Source organism: Lissotriton helveticus, chromosome 5_1 (genome assembly GCF_964261635.1).
Source record: "Lissotriton helveticus chromosome 5_1, aLisHel1.1, whole genome shotgun sequence".
Lineage (NCBI taxonomy): Eukaryota > Metazoa > Chordata > Amphibia > Caudata > Salamandridae > Lissotriton > Lissotriton helveticus.
The window spans coordinates 2,000,255,415-2,000,275,782 of record NC_136065.1 but is presented as its reverse complement, the minus strand read 5'-3'; the positions used below and the strand labels follow the sequence as shown (position 1 = coordinate 2,000,275,782).

General features: G+C 47.4%; 1 pseudogene; it reads left to right on the top strand.

The window, feature by feature from the left end:
- The first annotated feature begins 510 nt into the window (after nucleotides 1-510).
- LOC144752841 (uncharacterized) overlaps nucleotides 511-20,368 on the top strand; it is a 161,166-nt pseudogene continuing 141,308 nt past the window's right edge.

Here is a 20,368-nt window from a genome sequence, read left to right as displayed (position 1 = left end):
ATATACAGTCAGTGCATTTGGGAGCAAAGGAATCAGTTTTAATTTGATCGCATAGTATATGACGAATGCCTTGGTGACCAAAACACCGCCCCAACAAAGCAGCATGATGTGAAAGAATTGTCAGGATGACCAATCAACTATCTTTCGTATACGTCTCCTGTGATTCAAGAGGAGAGAAAACTTGTTTAAAATAATTTCACTGTGAAAACTCTTTCCCTGTTATAAATACAGCAAAATCGCTGGATCATCATTTTTAATATATAAAGATTTTCACCACCAACTAAGACTCTTGGGTTGATCCAGGTTGTTTCAAAGTGTCCCGGCCCGCTAAAGTTCATCATATACCTGCTATGTCTTTAGCCACACAGCAAAAAAAATTGTACTGGGATAGGAAGCTTAAAAGGGCCCTATGTTACTTTATTGATAATTTATAAAATCAGTGTAGCATGTCCTAATCCTTGATCAATACTTGCCTGAACAAATTTACCTAACATGTGATTCAGTCTTAACATGGCATGTATCCAGGAACAACCCCAACAAGGAGATGCATACATCTCGAATAAGAGTAATGAATGTGAGAGCAGCTTTAGTTATCAATCCCATCTCACTAAACATGAGAAAACTCACACTGGACAACAACCATATCAGTGCCCTGAATGCCAGAAAGGTTTCAATCACAAATCCTCTCTCATTGAACATGTGAGAATCCACACTGGGCACAAACCTTATCAGTGCCCTGAGTGCCAAAAAAGTTTCAGTGCGAAATCTGGTCTTACTCGACATGAGAGAACCCATTCTGGGCACAAACCTTATCAGTGCACTGAATGCTCAAAAAGCTTCAGTCAGAAAATGACTCTTACTCATCATGAGAGAACTCACACTGGACAAAAACCGTATCAGTGCTCGGAATGCCTGAAAAGCTTCAGTCAGAAATTTGGACTCACTCAACATGAGAGAACTCACACTGGATATAAACCTTATCAGTGCTCTGAATGCTGGAAAAGCTTCAGTCAGCAATCTGGTCTCGCTCACCATGAGAGAACTCACAATGGACAAAAACCCTATCAGTGCTCTGAATGCCAAAAAAGCTTCAGTCAGAAATTTGGTCTCATTCAACATGAGAGAACTCACACTGGACAAAAACCTTATCACTGCTCTGAGTGCCAAAAAAGTTTCAGTGCGAGATCTGGTCTTACTCGACATGAGAGAATTCATTCTGGGCACAAACCTTATCAGTGCTCTGAATGCTTGAAAAGCTTCAGTCAGAAAATGGCTCTTACTCTACATGAGAGAACTCACACTGGACAAAAACCACATAAGTGCTCTGAATGCCCAAAAAGTTTCAGCCAGAAATCTGGTCTCACTCAACATGAGAGAACTCACACTGGACAAAAACCTTATCTGTGCTCTGAATGCTGGAAAAGTTTCAGTCAGCAATCTGGTCTCCGTCAACATCAGAGATCTCACAATGGACAAAAACCCTATCAGTGCTCTGAATGCCAAAAAAGCTTCAGTCGGAAAATGGCTCTTACTCTACATGAGAGAACTCACACTGGACAAAAACCACATAAGTGCTCTGAATGCCCAAAAAGTTTCAGCCAGAAATCTGGTCTCACTCAACATGAGAGAACTCACACTGGACAAAAACCTTATCAGTGCTCTGAATGCTGGAAAAGTTTCAGTCAGCAATCTGGTCTCCGTCAACATCAGAGATCTCACAATGGACAAAAACCATATCAGTGCTCTGAATGCCAAAAAAGCTTCAGTCGGAAATCTGGTCTCACTCAACATGAGAGAACTCACACTGGACAAAAACCTTATCAGTGCTCTGAATGCTGGAAAAGTTTCAGTCAGAAAATAACTCTCACTAGACATGAGAGGACTCATACTGGGCAAAGACCTTATCAGTTCGCTTAAATGCTGGAAAAGCTTCAGTCGGAAAACAAATCTCATTAGACACGAGAGCGCCAAACTGGACAAAAACCTTATCAATGCAATGAAGCCAGAAACGATTCAGTCTGAAAGCCAGTCTCATTCGACAAAAGAGAATCCACACTGGGTAAAAACCTTATCATTGTTTTAAATGCCAGGACAAGGTCAGTTAGAGATTTAGTTTGTTTCAACATGAGAGAACCCTCAACCAGAAAACAAGCATTGGAAATGCAATAGGTCTCTCATTAGAAAAGTTGGAGCTATTGGTCTTGTAAATGACAAATATTTTATTTGTTGCTTTTTAAAATAGCTAAATTGATAGCTTTGTCATTTACAATCCCAATAGTTATAACTTTCACGAATGTGACACCTATAGCATTTGGAATGCAACACGTTTTGTATTTACGTGACTTAGATGGCAGCTCTGGTCGTTAGGCCACATCTCTAGAGAGCAGGAGAGTGCAGCAGGGGAATCTCTGAAAGGTCCCGTGTTGGAGAACTTTCTGATCCCAACTGGTTAGTTGGGCATAAAGAAGACAGTCATCAACACTTGAAGATAATAAGTCCTTCGACTCCTCTGGTGCAGTCTCTGAGATGTTTTAAATTGACTTAGAATCTCTGTCTAGTTATGATAATTTTTAGGTGATTTTCAGCTTATTGCCTTCTGACTGTGCGAGCCACATGATGCTGTGATTGAAACTTATATATTTTTTTAACTTATTCTACAGAGTATAACCGAGTTGCATAACAATGAACAAACATATAGAATAACTCAGTAATACTATCTGAACTCTGCCTTCCCGCTCTTAAGTGTAACAGACAAACACCCTCTGTGTGCTTCACTCCCAGGATTCACCCTGAATTTAACAAGAAGTGAATAGCTTTAAATAAATGCAGCATCCTAAGCACTGTGATTTGCGGAGCCAAATTCTATGCTCTGTACAGGGTGTTGTATTAACTATAACAACACAAATCACTTTTTGTTACCTGTCTGTTTCATATCTTAGTTTGGCTAGCCAGTGTTGTCCATAGTAAGATTGGACCTAGCCAAGACCCTGTTGAAATGGAATTGCAGGGTTTGGGTGTACAAGTTCACTTTTCCGCAGTTGTGATGCTGGTGAAGCAGCCTTTAGTGCTCTTATGATTGTTTTAGTGGTCTGCATTCTACCAGTCTTAAAGGTGATCTCTTCAATCAGATGTTCTTGTTGAGCCTGCATTTCTGTTTGTGCTTCTATGACCAAAAGAGACGGCGAAAACCTTTTCTTTATGAGTTCTTGAGAGCACTGCATGTCACCACATGAATTCCCTAGCGTGTCCTTATATAATGTTCACTCGCTCGTGTAAAGTTCTCTGACACCCCTTGATACCTAAACTCCAATTAAAGACATTAGGTAAAGATGTTCCTGCCGCAACCAACAGAGTGAGCGCGGTTTTGCGTTCTTTAAATAGTAAGGCAGAGGTCGATTTGCAAACTGTTTAAATTGGATTGAAGCTAACAGTACATTCAGTTTCATTTTATGAATGCAGCTTGCTGCCGTGCTCCAAACGTTGACGACTTTTTATGTTTATCAAAGGTCATTTACGGATTTGTTTGTGTTTTTATACATGAAACCCTTATTAGACACGTCCAATAATTTGCAAGAAAAATAACTTATGCATTTGTTTCATAAATTATCTTGCCAGTGTTTGACTTGATGTAAAAAAGTTTCAGCACAGTGAAATAAAACAAAATGTTTATTTTGCTTACTTTCCTGATACTTCTGCAGCAAAAAATTATTTGTTCGACATTAGTACTAGTTTATTTTTTATTTGAGCCTAAGTTTGGGGTCACGTTTGATGCAACTCCCGTGGCTTTCCAGGCCCTCAAAAGATGCGCCAGGAACACTATCGTCACTCCAGTGGTTTAGAATATAATGTATATTATGCATCGTTCTTGACTGATAGAAACAGCAGCGAGAAAACCCCGGAGCATTGGAGTAATGTTAAGTATTGAATTAATAGTTGCCGTGCCCCAAGAGTAGACCTTGAAAACATAAACTGCAACACATTTATTACAACCCGCACTACTCGTGTGGTGTGCAACACTTTCAATGGGAGAGTCCTGGCCTCAGTAGCAGACAGAGAGATTTTCTGTGGGAACTGAGGACTGGCTCTTCTATATGGAGGTTCTACTCTAAGAGGGCCTTGCTGTAGGGAGGGGGAGGAGAAATGCGACACGGCCGCAGCAGGGGGCGGAGCGGGGAGAGCAGCGATGGGAGAGAGACACGGCCGTAGTGTGAAGCAGCAGGGGCGTCAGTGTAAGCCTGTGCTATATGAATGGAAGTGCAATAACATACATTAAAGGTCAGAGGCAAGCAAAGGGTGCAGCCGTGCTGATCGAGTCGTCGTGGGTACATCTGGACTCCGTTATAACATTTTCTGAAGTTCACTTCCAATGAATTGAAAGTATAATATATCCAATGGAGGTGAAGGTATCACTATTTTAGAGGATAAAAATGAGGATGAGTAAACATTGAATGCCCAAGGCTGTTTACAGCGGATTAAGGAGAGCGGGAGGAGGCAGCGAGTAGTTTAGCGAGCCAAGACGGAGGGCATTGCTTGCTGTGGGGAGGGGGGAGGAGAAATGCGTCATGGCAGGCAGGGGAGGGGGCGGAGCGGGGGTGTGGGAGTAGTGCGGCTGAGGGAACAGACGGCGATTTTAGGCTGCAATGAGGGTGTGAAGCAGCAGGGGCTGCGGGAGGGAGACTGGGCTGCCTTTGATGTGTAATGCAAGGCAGGCGGCTGGTGGCATGTGCACGCGCTTTTAATGTCAATGCGCTTGCGCATTGAGCTTGAATTTCACGGGCACTGCAAGGAATCGCCATCGTCTTGCAAGTTGGTTAAAGTCTGTTTAAGCCCCCATAATCTCGCAAGCTCAATGCGCATGCGCATTGACAGGCGAGACCTAAAAAATAATCACTGCTCTCAATGTGACAAAATTTCAGTTGTAAATGCAACCTGTCTACATGAGAGAGACAATGTGAGAGATTAAAGTTGTTCACTGTCAACCCTGAGGAGCGGATTTCAGCATCACAAAACCTTCACATGAAGCAGCCACAAAGATTTCAAGCCATTGATTGTCTTAATAACTTTCTTGTGAGAAAAGCACACACAAGATATGGATATTATTCAATTAGTCTTATTTCTTTGTAAGTATCTCTAGCTTCATTTCCGTCATTGTGTTTTGCTCCCTGTCTGCCAATGAACCATGGATCTGACCCACAAGGTCCTGTAGATCCCCAGCTTTTAGGCCACACCCCTATGTTCAGGAATGCAAGTAACCTCAAACTGGTTCCAACCTTAATGAGTCTCACCATGAAGCTGCAGCGGGAGTCCTTTTGTCGTAGGTCTCTGTGGGACCAACGTCTATTCATGTCTGTGCTACTTAGGGCTGATCGTTGAGAAAAACTATAGATGATGGAAAGACTGGTAGTCAATCTTTGCAAATTTCCATTACATCATTCTCTTTGTGCAACTACAGACAGGGTCAACCATATGTAAACCATTCTTGGCATCACCCTAAGTAGTCCTAAACACTTATCTTCAGAGGGGATACAGCCTGGTATTACAAAGATTCACTTCAGTGGCCCCTTTTCCATTTCCCTATTGGTACTAATGGGACTTGCTTCCCATCTGCTGGGGGAAGTTTCACAGGCTTTAGAATCACACCAGTTTCATCCAGTAGAGTCTCACAAATAATCTGGCCTATTCATGAATTACAACAGGGCGACTAACTGACTACAAATGCCATTCACAAACCTACTTATTGGCAATCTTTCTCTCCCATCGTTTTCTGTGCATAGATCTTTCCCCAACTGCGAAGTCTCTGCACACTTTTTAATACTAAAATGTGGGAGGGACAGAGAGGAGAGACTGGAAAATTGGTGATACTTTTGACAAAAAATTTTAAACCCAATCCTGCGGGAATTAAAATTTGTTCAGGTGAGGCCTGCCCTCCTTCACTTACAAATGCTTGATTCTGTCCAGGTCACCTACAGTGTAGCCATTTTTTGGTAGCGGCAGCGCGCATAAATGAAAAAGAGACTCCCCTAACTGAATCCTTTGTAGGGTGAAACCGCCCAAAACCAAACCTATTTCACTAAAAATGCACTGTGGACGGTCTTATATTACGGTTGATTTATGGATTTATTATACCCATTTATTCTGGGGGGTTTTTTAATCAAAGATTTTAAACATTTTATCTCTGTAAATACTGAACTGTAATCATGTATACAATCTTTATAATTTTAACTTGTGTAATAATGAATCTTGCATTGCTTTTATGGTTTTTATTAACCGAAATAAAGAAATCTTGAGTCTTGAATCTTGAATCTTGACTAAAGTGGAGCAGTTAAGGAAGGAGGGATTTCAGAAAGGATATGACTCGCTCACAAAAGTGTACCCCAATTGCTACTCACAAAGTGAACTTCTAAAGTAAAGTTACTACAGGCAAAATGGACCCAGAAAGAGTTATAAATGTACTCCAGCTCAGAGCTAGAGTATGTCCAGCACCACCATAGCCATTCAGCGGTACTGCAGCACTGTCACAGAGAAAATAATGAAGGTAGGGGCTTTGAATAAGATCCCACAGGAAATAATGCTAATTTGCATTAAACTAATTAAAAACCAATATAGGTGTTATTTAACAATAAAAAAATCTAAAAAAAACTTATTTGTTGTACATATTTTTGTAAACTTTTTTTTATTAGCAGTTGATTCATGACACATTTCCATTACAACGGATCACAGGACCATGAACAGGCCACTAGCAGGGGGCCGTAACAAATTTCAAATATTTACTCCGGCTTGTCCTAAAACTTTGTGGAACTCTCGTTGCTGACGAGCTAGTCCCAAGCTAAATTTCCCCCGCTTAGCATTGAAGACATTTCCAGCACCCCCGGGTTGGTTAGTTATACCCTGGTACTGCATCCATGGCCCCCATATTCTTCCGAATTTACGCGGGCAGCCCCGGGAGCGGTATATTGTCTGTTCTGCCAGCTGGCCCCAATCTAGATCTTCTTTACAGTCCTTTAACGCTGAAGGCCTGCTTGTCCCCCATAGCCTAGCCAGGATGCGCTTCGCCACCGCTGCTGCCACCCTGAGCCAGGTGTTAACATGGTTAGGCCATTTCTCCTCTACTTACTCTGCCAGCAACAACTATTTAGGTTCTAGTGGCACTGGCACACCAGCCACTCCCCGCATTAATAAAAAAAATTCGGACCAGAATGTTTGTATGTAGGGGCAGGTCCAAAGTGTGTGGTAAAATGTTCCCAGCTCACCACATCCCCTATGGCAGTTGGCTGAATCTATCCAACCAATCTTAAACACTCTTGACCTAGACCTGTGGTTCCCAAACTGTGCGCCGCATCGCCCCGGTGCGCCGTAATGAGGTGCCAGGGGTGCCGCGCACACTAGGGTGACCAACCGTCCGTAAATTCCACGGGCCTTTATCTTTAATTTTGGCCATCACAGGGAGCAGCGCTGCTCCCCTATGAGAGGCCTCACCCCCCTGCTGCTGGAGGCGCCTCACACTCCTCCAGGAGCACAAGAGCAGCTCCTCCCGCCCATTGTCATCCAGTATGCCGCTGATTGGGGCCGTCTGGGGGTGTGACACCATGTGGCGGCCTCCTCCTGCCTCAGTGTACAGAAGGGCATTCTGTACGATAAAAAGTAAAACGCCCACGCTGCAACGTTAGAAAACACTTCATTCAAAGAAGCCTGTAAAATAAGTTTAAAAGAACAGGTTATCGTTCTCTCACTGTCCTGTCATTTTAGAACTGAAGTATTTTCAATATTGTATTCAACAAAGCCATGGTTGCTCCTTTTTTTTTTTTTAAGGAACTAGCAACCATTGACAAAGCCAATAGTCCTGGCTTGTTGAGGTGTAATGATACTTGCTGTATTATATATCTGGATGCAATGACAGAGACAACATAATACCAGTGAGGCGGAACACTATGCTAAGCGCATATTTTTATCCTAGGTGTTTTAAGCTGTGCTCTTAATTACGTCAAACACCCCCTTTGCAGAGACCCCCCAGTTTTTTTACACCGCTTAAAGCCCTGGAAACAACATCATGTTACAGTAACCTCACATCCTGGCACTGTGCATCATGCATGACTTCTACGTTTTCAGTCCGCCTATGTGCAGGGGCATAGTGAACTCTCCACCAGCCCACCCCTTGCTGTAGTTCATTCTTGATGGGACTCTTCTGCCTGCAACTCTGCAAACAAAGGCTCAGCTCATAATGTGAAAAGGTGGGTGAGTAAATAAGTGAAGGAATGTCTGAATGGCTGGATGGATTACTGAAAGGATGAATGCATGAATGAAAGGGGGAATGGATAGATAATGAAAGAAAGGATGGATGGATGAGTGAATGAATGGAAGTATGGATGAGAGAAAAGGTAAATAGATGGATGTATAGGTGGAAGGGTAGATGTATGGGTGGAAGGGTAGATGTATGGGTGGAAGGGTAGATGGATGGGTAAAAGTGTGGATGGGTGTGTGAAAGGATGGATGGATGAGTGAAAGGGCAGCTGATGGGCGAGTGAATTGGTGGATGGGTGTGTGAAAGGATGGATGGGTGGATGAATGAAAGGGTAGATGATGGGCAAGTGAATGGGTGGATGGATGAATTGATAAGTGAAATGGTGAATGGATGGATGAGTGAAAGGGTGGATGTAAGGATTGATGAGTTAGTGAAAGGGGGTAGATGGACAAAAGGATAGATAGATGAGTGATGTGAAAGGGTGGATGGATGAGAGAACGGATGGCTGGATGAGTGAACGGATGGTTGGATGAGTGAAAGAATGGATGAGTAATAGGATCAATGGATGGATTCATGAATGGATGAGTAAATGGGTGGGTAGATGGATGGATAAGTGAAAGGGGGATGGAGAGAGAAAGGGAGGATGAATGACTGAAAGGGTGAATGGGTGGAAGGATAAATGACTGGTGTAGGAGAGTAGGGTCTGCTATCCTATGGTCACCCCAAATTTTTGCTTTTTACTTCACTGGTTTATGACTTAATGTGGCTGTGGGCCTGCTAATCAGACCCACAGCCTGCTGTTCTCTCTCTAAATTACTGCCAGTGCACTCTAGGTGCATTACTAATTGGAACTGGTTCACCTTATTGGCCCCTGTAACAGTGTACCCTAGGTACCCAGGGCATAGGTGTTTCCAAGGCCTACCAGGGGCTGCAGCATGTATTGTGCCACCCCTGGCCTGGCCTCCATATTTGACACAACTGGCTGATCACTCAGCTGGGGTAAGTTGGTGTAATCACCTCTTACTTAGATATAGTATCCCTATATCTAACCTTAACTGGACACATGTTAACCTATCAGCCACTCCTATGGAAGGCCCCTGCAATCCTGGGGGCAGAGTGCGTGGTTTCATGTGAGATGGTGCTCTAGCATGAGCTGAGCCTGACTGCAGCTGTCGGGAACAACTCCCTTAGCTGTTCCGGGATATTGCCATACCATATACACTTAAGTGCATTATAATCCTTGCGGTTATATGCTAACTTTGGTTTGGCTTTATCAAAACATGTCGAGTAAGGTGTCATACAATTTGGAATACTATCCCCTCGACAGTTCTGTCGACGGGGATAGCATTCCACCCTTCTAGAGGGACACGACATGTATGTAGCCTTAACCCCGGTTAAAGTTAACCAGAGCCTCAGCATCACAAAATGGATGCTGCCACCACAGACACAAGTCTGACCTCCTGCTGCTGGGAGTCCTTCCAGCGAGGGAGGCTTGGACAAAGGGTTTCCTGCCTTGGGAGGTGCGAGCACCACCCCAGACAGGATTTTGTGTATTGGGTAGGACAGGGCTGAATAGAATCAGACATGCCCGGGGCACACAAGGTGTCCCTGTGCATAAGCCAGTCCAAACCGGTCCTGGGACTTTCCAGACCCAGGCCTGGCGAGGAGCTGGACAAAGGAAAGGGGGTGTAACCGCCCCCTTTCCTGGTCCCACCCAGAGGAGGGACCTAGTAGGTGATCCACCCCTCAGATTGGGAATAAGAGTGGGAGCAGTGCCATAGCACCTCAGATCATCCTGAAATCAACTTTAAACTAAGAAGACACCGGACTTCGACATTCTGCTGCACAGAAGACTGAAGAGCATCTCCCTTGTGGCCAAGGAGTGGCCACCCTGTGAACACAGGCACCATCCAGCAACTCGACGTCTGCTTTGCCGCTGCCTCCCGCCGGAGCCCGAGCCCAGAGCCTGACAAGACCCAGACTCCCAGACTTCTCACAGCCCGATCCACAGTCCCTGCAAAGAAGGGACCCGTGGAGGCACCGAGAGACGTGGGACCGGACCTCTTGGAAGACCCCCGAAAAGCTGACTGCGCAGCATCCGAGGCACCCTCGACGTTGTGCTTTGGGGACTGAGAACCCCTACCACCGAGCAGCCCTTGCACCAAAGATCAGCCCCCCAGCATCTCCACGATCTGCGTGGGGCCCTTTTGCATTGTGCGACTCGACGCGCCATCCCGGCCACTTGCCACGTGGTCAGCGGCCATCTTGGCGACGAAACCTACAAACTACACTGCGGGTCTGGTTGCTCCAGACTTGCCCTCGCTCCTGTAAAAGGGAGCACCCGCTCTGACCTTGCTGGTCCGAGTGATAAGCCTTTTTCGATTCCTGCGTGGCTTGCATTAGCCAAGGCCTGTTTGCTCCAATCAAGTTGCCGACACAGCCAACAGCGAGAAGCCTGCGTGGGACAGCTCGTGATCGAATCCTGGACGTCCTCGACCTCTTCGTGTCCACGTGGCTGCAGAGAGAAGCTACACCTCATCGCCTGTTTGCACCCGACATCGCCTGGTTCCAATCTGGTTCCACGGTAGTCACTGGCTAGTGACTTTGAACATTGTCCCCTCTGCTTTCAGGTCTTCACAACTTCAGATCCACCCTTGGATCCACCGGAACTCTTCACATCGAGCCGCCTGCAGCATCTTCAGCTCCAAGCACCATCGACCAGCGTGACGAAACCCCACACTACTTCGACCCTATGCACCCGCGTCCTGTGGGTGAGGTAACTCAGCAACGCCGGTGTTCCCACACTGGTACACACCTCTAGTGTCTGTGTCTTAAGTTTCACTCCTCTAGGTCACTCGGAAGGTTCCTAACTAACTAACTTTATAACTTTTACGCACCATAGACATTGCATTGGTGAGTGCGTGCACTTTAAACACTGCACCCGAGTCCCGCGGGCCTTTCCCGACTTAGTCACTGCTAGTCCCGATCAGCTCCAGCGATTCCCAAGGCCCTAGGCCTACTTCCTTTTCGATTGGTATCTCTTATACAACTTTCTTAGTATATGGTTTAGGTGGCCCCTAGGGCTCATCCATATTGTGCAACTTTTGTGTATTTTAAACTGTGTTTTGTTTTAACGCTTGTGCTTCTGTTCTCATAAAGAGTTCTGGGGATATTTGTAGTTAATAAATATATATATATATATATTCAATATATATCTGTGTGGTGACCTTTCATTTGACATTCAAGGGGGTTGTATATGGTAAAACAGCTTGCTTCACATGCCTTTCAGAGTTTAGCCTAAGACTGCTTTGTCCACGCTACCACTAGGATAGCTGGTCTATAAGGTTCACTTACAACCAATCATCATAAGGGTTGCTTGGCATGGTACAAGGTGATCACTAGAACTAGTGAGCATCATATACCAGGCCAACTTCTCACAACTGGGTGAATGGATGAGTAAGTGAATGGGTGGATGGATGAGTAAGTGAATGGATGGCTGGGTGGAAGAGTGGATGCATGGATGATTGTACAGATGGATGGCGTGAAAGGGTGGGTAGATGAATAATGGATGGATGAGTGAAAGGGTGGATGGAGGGATGGATGAGTGAAATGATGGACGGAAGGATATATGGTGGATAGGTGAGCAAATGGTTGAATATGTTTGGATATAGATGGACACACAGATGGAAGGACAGACCTTTTTAGTGTAAAAATAAGGCTGGGGATACTGATTACGACAGACCTGACTCAATGTTCCATTTTCTCAGAGGGGGTCTCAGTACCAAAAGGTACTGAAAGCAGCAGCTGGCATAAATAAGGGTTTGGGACCAGGCACTCTGTTGGGGAAAAAAACGATGGATTGGGATGCAGCCACAGTGATTGCGAGTGGATGAGATTAATAATTCAAGCATTCCAACCAATATAATACCTTCATTGCGTCCCAAATACTTTATGGAAGATAACAGGAGGTACACACCACCCACCCACCCACGCACCGGTAAAAAAATGGTGGGGACCCACGGCCAACTGTCGATTAGGTCAGGGGAGCCACAGGTCAAAAAAGTTTGGGAACCACTGACCTAGACAATTAGGACCTGTGTAATACCCTCAGCTGTACTAAGCGATATCGAGCCCTAATCGCTATCTCCCTTGGGCTCTGCAACGCTTCGATACACTCTTCATCTTCTATGGGCCCCAAGTCCCCCATCCAGGCTTCTGTAAGTCTGGCAGGCTTTCTGGCATATTGTTCATAATCTTTCTGTACATCAGGGAGATCGCCTTGGAGGGCACGGGTATAATAGCAGTCTGACCTCCAAGGGGGGAGTAGTCTGGACAACTTCCCACTCCGGAAGATGGCATCTCATGGCGTGTTGCAACTGGCGGTAATGAAATATTTCTGACTGTGCCAGATTGTATTCAGTCTGTAGTGTCTCAAAAGTAACTAGGGTGCCCGCCCTCCATACATCACCTAACCTCTTGTTTTACAAAATTAAAAGTCTTTTTCTAATTTAAATACTGATTAAATATTCGTTTTTTTTAAGTTTTATTAAGTTTTCTTTAATTCTGTACACCACATCTAATCATTAAAACAGTAAATCTTTAGGTGGAAAGTTTTCAAATTTCAGAAAAAGAATGTACATTTAATATATTCAAAATAATAAAATGTTCAATTTAGAATAAGTTATTGAGGCTATACTATGTAGTAATATTTATCCCATTGAATTCATTTTTGTACTTCTCCCTATACTTTACTGTGGAGAGATCTCCTCCACCAGAAATGTATAGGGAAAAAGTAGATTTTTAATTACATTTAAATATATATATATTTTTGTTTACATAATAATGTAATTTTATATATCGTTTTATATGCAAAAAATAGTACATCACTTTTAACATATTGTTTTAATTAAATATTTAATTCATTTAACTATATTAAATATATAAGAATTTTTAAATATTAGTTTGTAAAAACAACTATAGGAAAATGTTTATATTTACTTACTGTGTATATTAACTCAAATTTACAAAACATTATGTATAGAATTAATTGACATTGAAATTATTAAGAACAAATTAGTCACATTTATTTTTAAATTAAAGGTTATTAACATAGTTTACAGTAAAATAATTATCATTTAAGATTATTTCCTCCAGGGTTCTATTTTAAGCCCCAGCCTCCATTTTATTCTATGGGAGGATGTACCAGCATCAGTGGGTTGTGATGTGTGTTGCTGTACTTATTATGGCTCCTTTTTTGTGGTAGTTACTCGCAGTTACACTTGTAAATTTGGCTCCACACCGTTTACAGGGTTTGGAGTCCTGCAAATCCACACTTTTTAATAACTTTACACTCATAAATGGTGAATAGCCAAAAGTAGCAAGGTTGCTCAAAAGTGAATGAGTACTCTTCCACGTATAGATTACTCCTCGTGCAAGTTACCATTGCAAATAGCCTCCAAGGTGTCCAACTCGACAGGAGTGGTAAATCTGAAGTGGATGCGGGTACTTGGACTGCTACTGAAGCAAATAGGAAGATCCTGTTCAATCACCAGAGCACTTGTCTGAGGCGGTAAACCTCATTTACACCGACAACTCATGTCATTACCCTGCATTTTTTACTCCACAGCAACTTTAACAACATAGAGCTTTACACCGCAAGCCATTACAACGCATTCCCCATTACAACGCCCAGGTGGAGTTAGAATAGTAAAATGCGTTGTAATGGGTAATGTGTTGTAAAGCCCGGCGTTGTAAAAGTTGTTGCGGCGTAAAAAATGTGGGGTAATGGCACGCGTTGTAAACGCGTGCGGAGTAAAGTGTCATATTCGTCTGAGGCATTTGTTTGATGATGAGCGACAACATATAACTTGAAGTAGTATTTCTGTACTTACTACATCATTGGACCTCATGAGGGACTCTCGCTACAACTATTCAACACGAGAGCCCAAAACCTGAGACTATTGCACCTTGATCTGCCTTTATTGGTATTCGACCTTTCCACTTGGATAACTGAGATATGGATTGAATCGCTGATCGACCTTTGGACCTGCTGTGATATAACTTGACGGTTCCAAGTTTCATGTTCAAACCAGCAGCGGCCGCTCCAGTAAGCTGCTAATTCTCACACCACCTTCTTTGCTTCGGCTCAGATCATCAACCTCAAACCATCTCCATAACTTGGAAGCTCCGAAGACTTTGCAGCTGTTTTAACTGCTGTAACCATCACACATTTTCATGGCTGTAAATTCAGGTTCCAGCTGATGACGCAACACTCCTTTGTTGGCATTTTGCATTTAATGCCACTTCTGTGTAGCCCTTTAGTTTCTGAGACTGAGTCATCCCAAAACCTTCCATTAAATTCCAGTGTTAATCATCACCGGAAACTAGACTCACCAGTGCCTGCTCCAATATAGCTAACAAGAACAACTACTATTTTGTATACACTGACTCAGTGGATCTGATTTAAAAAAAAAAAATCATTCACCTTTCTTTTGGTTTTGAGTACATGACTAACAGTATCCGGGGGCGTGGCTTGGATGCCGAGGGGACAGGCGGCGTGAGCCCGGAGCTCCGCAACCGATCCCCGCTTACATCCTGAGTAACTGTACGGATTCCGTCGAAACAAGCATTATCCGATCGGTGAAGGACACCGGACAGGCGGCGGACCCCCAGACACGGACATTCGGGCTTCTCTGGGGCTCGTTGGCTCGAAAACAGAACAAAGCGCTGCTGAGAGCGCAGAGACAATATGGCGGCCGGTGCTCAGAGCCGGACTCGATAACGGCCGGGTGAGTGTGGCGCCCCTTCCCTGACGGCCCAGAACAGCGGCGATATTGCCTGGAATTGCCGGAGCCCCCTACTTGCTGTGACCGCTGATGCCTCTCGGTCCCGTAGCGGAGGAGGACCGGACCCGCCGCAGACAAAGGGGAGCGCTGACTAAGATGGTGGCCGCTCTCGCAGGCATCGACCGAGAGCAGCTCGCTGTGTGAGAGTGAAGCGGAGTGGTGGCAGCAGCGATAGGCGATTGAGCCTGGTATCGGGCGCTGATGAGGGCTGGGCGGAGAGTGGAGGTTCCGGGAAGCGAACCCCCCCGAGGCCGAAACCCGATAATAGCCCAGCCGGCCGGGGGCAGTGAAGTGGAGGATAGCGGGTGGAAGCTGCTGGCGTGGAGGATCTCCTCGGTGAGCTGTGGGGGTTGGGACCTGGACTCGAGTCGGCGCTGGACTTGGCTGTGGGTCTGGTAGCGCTGGACCCCCAGTGGAGGCGCGCGACAGCTCCGGGGCTTACCGCGTTGCCCAGTCCGTGGTGAGCGACCGTGCCCCAGGATACACAGAGCGACCTGCCTTGCTGTGACTGGAGAGCTCGGGGAGACGGCTAATGGTCCCCTGCGGGAGCAGGCCCGGCCTTGGGATGAGCTGCTGGCCACGAGGCTAGTTGAGGGGCCCGGAGGTGACTCGGGATCGGGCTAAAGCCCCCCGGAGCCGTTTCTCGCCCTGAACTGAGCAGTGGATGTTCTGGAGCCTTGGGGGTGGCGGCGCGCTGGGAAGCGCCCTGAGGTGGAGGCCTGACTGCTGCAAAGGCTCTGGGGAGAACAATCAGCGCTCGGAGAGTCGAGTGAATACCGAGGCTGCAATTGCTGGCGGAGGACTGAGGAGGCGATACCAGCTAGCCAGAGCTGAATGATCCCGGAGGGGCTGACTGGGTTTGCAGTTACGCGGACCCATCTCTGTTGGCGGCCCGACAACGCATAACGCAACCAGACCATTTTGCATGACAGCGCTGTCCGAAGCGACTGGACGCTGGTGAGCCGTAGCTGGAGGGGAATTGGAAGCGCCCGGAGACCGAGCACGCACTGCCCACGACACCTGCAGAGCAGACCCGCCTGCCCTTCTTGCCTGAAAGACAGAGGGGACGAGGCTTCCCCCCCTCCCCCCCCCCTCCTGGCAGTTCAAATGGGGAAGCTTAAGGGGAAAGGGGAGGAGGCCGCGGGCTCGGGGCGGCGGATGGTCCACCGCATGCCCCTGCTGACCTGCAGCAGCTACAAACTTGCATCTTGGAAGCAATCCAGGCCACGAAAGAAGCCCTGCAGCAAGATATTGCCCAGGTGACAACGGGGTTGGGGCTTCTACGGGCCGACCATGATAAACTAAAGGACAGAGTCAAAAGCACGGAGCACACCCTTCAGGAGATACTGCCCGAGCACAAATCTATGGAAGGGCGGCTAGTGGACGCGCTTGACCACATACAAGCCCTGGAGAGAATAGCGGAGGACGCGGAAAGTCGCGGCAGACGCAACAACATGCGCTTGGTGGGCCTTCCGGAGCAAAAGGAAGGGGATGACATGGTGGGATTCCTGGAGAAATGGCTGTAGACGGAAGTGGCGCCAGAGGGTCTCTCACCTTTCTTTACGCTGGAGCGGGCGCACAGAGTCCCGGCCCGACCCCCAAAGCCAGGTCAGCAGCCCCGTCTGGTGGTGGTAAAGCTTCTGCACTACAAGGATCGAGACTGGCTGCTGCAGAGAGCCAGGGAGGTGGGCCCCTTCCAGGTGGATAATAGTAGGGTGACGCTCTTCCCGGATTACACATTTGAGACTCAAAAGCTGCGAGCCACTTAAGAGAGAACTCCGGGCGGAAGGCATTAAATATTCGCTCCTCTTCCCGGCCAAGCTAAGAGTGGTGGTGGATGACAAAACGCTGTTCTTCCCTACCTCGGCGGACGCCTGGGCGTGGTGGGACACGTATAAGGCTGGAACGGACGGAGCGAGATATAGGGCTGAAGAAGAGTGAACCCTACAACCGACCCGGAAATCGCAACGACTCCGGAAGCGCCGCCAAAGATCACAAAGGCCGACGGACTCACAGACAGAGGGGGGGAGGAAAGCAGCGTTGCAAGCAGTAATTGACTTATCGGGCACTGTGAGAACTAGATCGTGTGGGAACTCGGACGTGGAGGGCCATGTCACTGGGTCGGAAACGGACCAATCAGATCTCAGTGGTGCCAAGGGCCCCGCAGTAACGCCACAAACGTCAGGAGGGCTGATAGACGAATGATTTTGGATGCGATTGATGCTGACTTCGGACAGTGCCTGGAGAGGGCCGGATCAGACGGATGGTGAAGGACACACTACAGTAGGATGGATGTCTAGCATTGCATAGAGGGGATTGCGGGGTGGGGGGATGGGATTGAGTTAACTGCCTCCGGAACCCAGCTACGCCTTTTTGGCCCCTAAGGCCACCGTAGTGCAGACTGCGGAATAGTGGGGTTGGTGGGGGGATACAATAGCCCTCATTAGGTTTGGATGGGAGCTGCTCCCACGAAGCTGGGTCCTGTTCTGGGGGGGAGGGAGCCGAGAGTAGTTGGGGAGGCTCGAGGCGGGATGGGTGGGGAGGGGAAGTTTGCTGTGTTGGGGCTAGGGGGGGAGAGTGCGACCCTGAGTGCCTGGATAGACGCCACTATTGGATTTTGCTGTACAACATGGGACTATGGCTAACATTGGAACCGTGAAATGTGTAACCTGGAATGTGAGGGGCTTGCACACGATGTCAAGGAGGCACAAAATACATGCATACTTGGTTAGAAGAGGGGTGCAGATTGCGCTGCTGCAGAAAAACACACTTAACTAGGCAGGAGGGAATTGCGCTGCAGAGGAGATGGAGGGGGCAACTGTTTAATACTACATACTCTGCGTTTGCCAGGGGCGCGCTAGTGTGGATACGGGCGGGGACCCCTTTTGAGGTGATTAGGCACACAGTAGACCGAGAGGGCAGGTTTGTGGCGGTGGAAGGAAAATTAAAGGGCAAGGATATAGTGCTATGCAGCGTGTATGCGCCTAACACCGACCAATCGTCGTTCTTCACAAGACTATCCGGGGCACTGGCGGCGTTTTTGGCGGGCCCTGTCGTAATGGGGGGAGACTTTAACTCAGTGTCGGACACTGCATTGGATAGATCCCACCCACCTCTGGGGATGTCCCCGGTGCACCGTCTGGCAAAGCGTCTGGCAAAGCGGAGATTCGGATGGCAAGAGAGCTGGGGGTCGCAGGACGCCTGGCGCGTGCAACACCCGATGGCGAGAGACTACTCCTATTACGCCAGCTTGCACGACCTCCATGTTCGGTTAGACACCTTTTTGTGCTCCCCAGCGGTGCTACCGATGGTGGCAAACTCGGAATATTTATCTCGCACGATATCTGGCCACAATCCCTTACTGCTCACCCTTAATTGGATGACTGAGTCCTCGCGGGTCCCGATGTGGCAACTGAGACCAGAGACACTGGATGACTTGTTGTTTCTGGATGCGTTGGGAGATAGGATAACACATTATTTTGAGGCGAACTAGGGCACTGCAACATCTAGAGCGAAGGAATGGGACGCCTTTAAGGTAGTTATTAGAGGCCACTGTATTGGAAAATTCACTGGAGCGCGTAAGTCCCTGCTGGATGATCTAGAGACAGCGGAGAGAACTCTGCGAGATGCTGAAATTGCACGCCCCACTCACCCAGAGCTGCAGGAGACGGTATGCGCGGCTAGAGAGTCGGTGGCTGTGGAAATGGAACGGCTCCGATGCTTTGACCATAAGAATTATATGACAAAGGCGCACGCGGAGGGAGACAAGGCGGGGACACTACTTGCCTGGCTGGCTAACCCCACGAGACGCAGTCACCCGATCTTAGCCATTGAGGGGGGGGATGGTCTTGTGTACCATACGCAGACGGAAATACTAGAATGCTTCCGATAGTACTACGAAATGCTTTATGAGAGCGCGCTAGAAGGGCGAGAAGGAGAGATAGATGCCTTCCTGGAGGGCTTGCAGTTGCCACACTTAGAGCGGGAGCAGGCAGAGGCCCTGGGCGGGAATATAGCACTGGGAGAGATTAGAAGCGCAGTGAAGAAGATGGCACGCAATAAGACACCGGGTCTGGATGGATTGCCCATAGAGTTTTACAGTAAATACATAGACCAATTGGCTCCGCGGCTCCAGGTGGTGTACAACGAGGCCAGGTCTCGGGGTGGATTACCTGGATCCATGTGTGAAGCCTTAATGATACCATTGTTGAAACAAGGCAGAGAGAGTAAATACCCAGGATCCTACCGGCCGCTGTCCATGCTGACGACGGACTACAAAATTCTGAGCACCATACTGGTGACCAGGCTACTGCATTATATGTCGGGACTGGTCCACAGTGACCAATCTGGATTTATTCCCGCCCGTAACACGACTAACAACATACGCCGATTGCTACGCCTTCTGGAAGGGCCGTGGCCTGACACACAATCGCCTGTGGTCCTGTCGATTGATATAGAAAAAGCATTTGACAGCTTAGAGTGGGAATACCTGTACAAGGTTATGCAGTGCTTCGGCCTCGGAAAGGGGTTATATACGCTGGACAAGAGTGTTGTATGCCTCTGCGATGGCGCGAGTACGGGTAGGCTCCCTCGTATCGCACCGGTACCCGGTGGGCCGCGGCACCAGGCAGGGCTGTTCATTGTCCCCCTTGCTATTTGCACTGGCGATTGAACCGTTCGCGGCGGAAGCCAGGAAAGGACAGTACTTTAAAGGCCTCACTTACCGGGGAAGCCCACAAATTATATCATTGTATGCGGATGACCTCTTATTATATCTAGAGGATACAAAGGAGGCATTGGAGGGAGCAGAGAGACTCTTAGTGTTGTTCGGCAGGCTATCCGGGCTAAGGGTTAATTGGTCTAAGTCGTGCTTGTTTCCACTACGCCATGGAGAACCGAGACCTGCTGCTCGTCCGCTGCTGGCCTGGGAGCCTGACTGTTTAAAATATCTGGGGGATTACGTCTATCATAAAGCTGCGGACCTGCTCGAGGGTAACGTGGGCCGTTGCATACGAGCGCTGCGGGTCAATATGGCCTTCTGGGCTACTCTACCGCTTTCGGTGACAGGACGTATTTCCCTAATAAAAATGATAGCCTTGCCGTGTCTCCTTTACTATTTCCATACGTTGCCTATCTGGATACCTAGGTCAGTCTTCCACCAATTGAAGTCTCTGCTGATCTCTTTACTCTGGGGCGCGGGCAGGCGCAGAATAGCTTTGACCACGCTGCTCCCACCGAAGGACGAGGGAGGCCTAGCGGTCCCTGATTTTGAGTTATACTATTT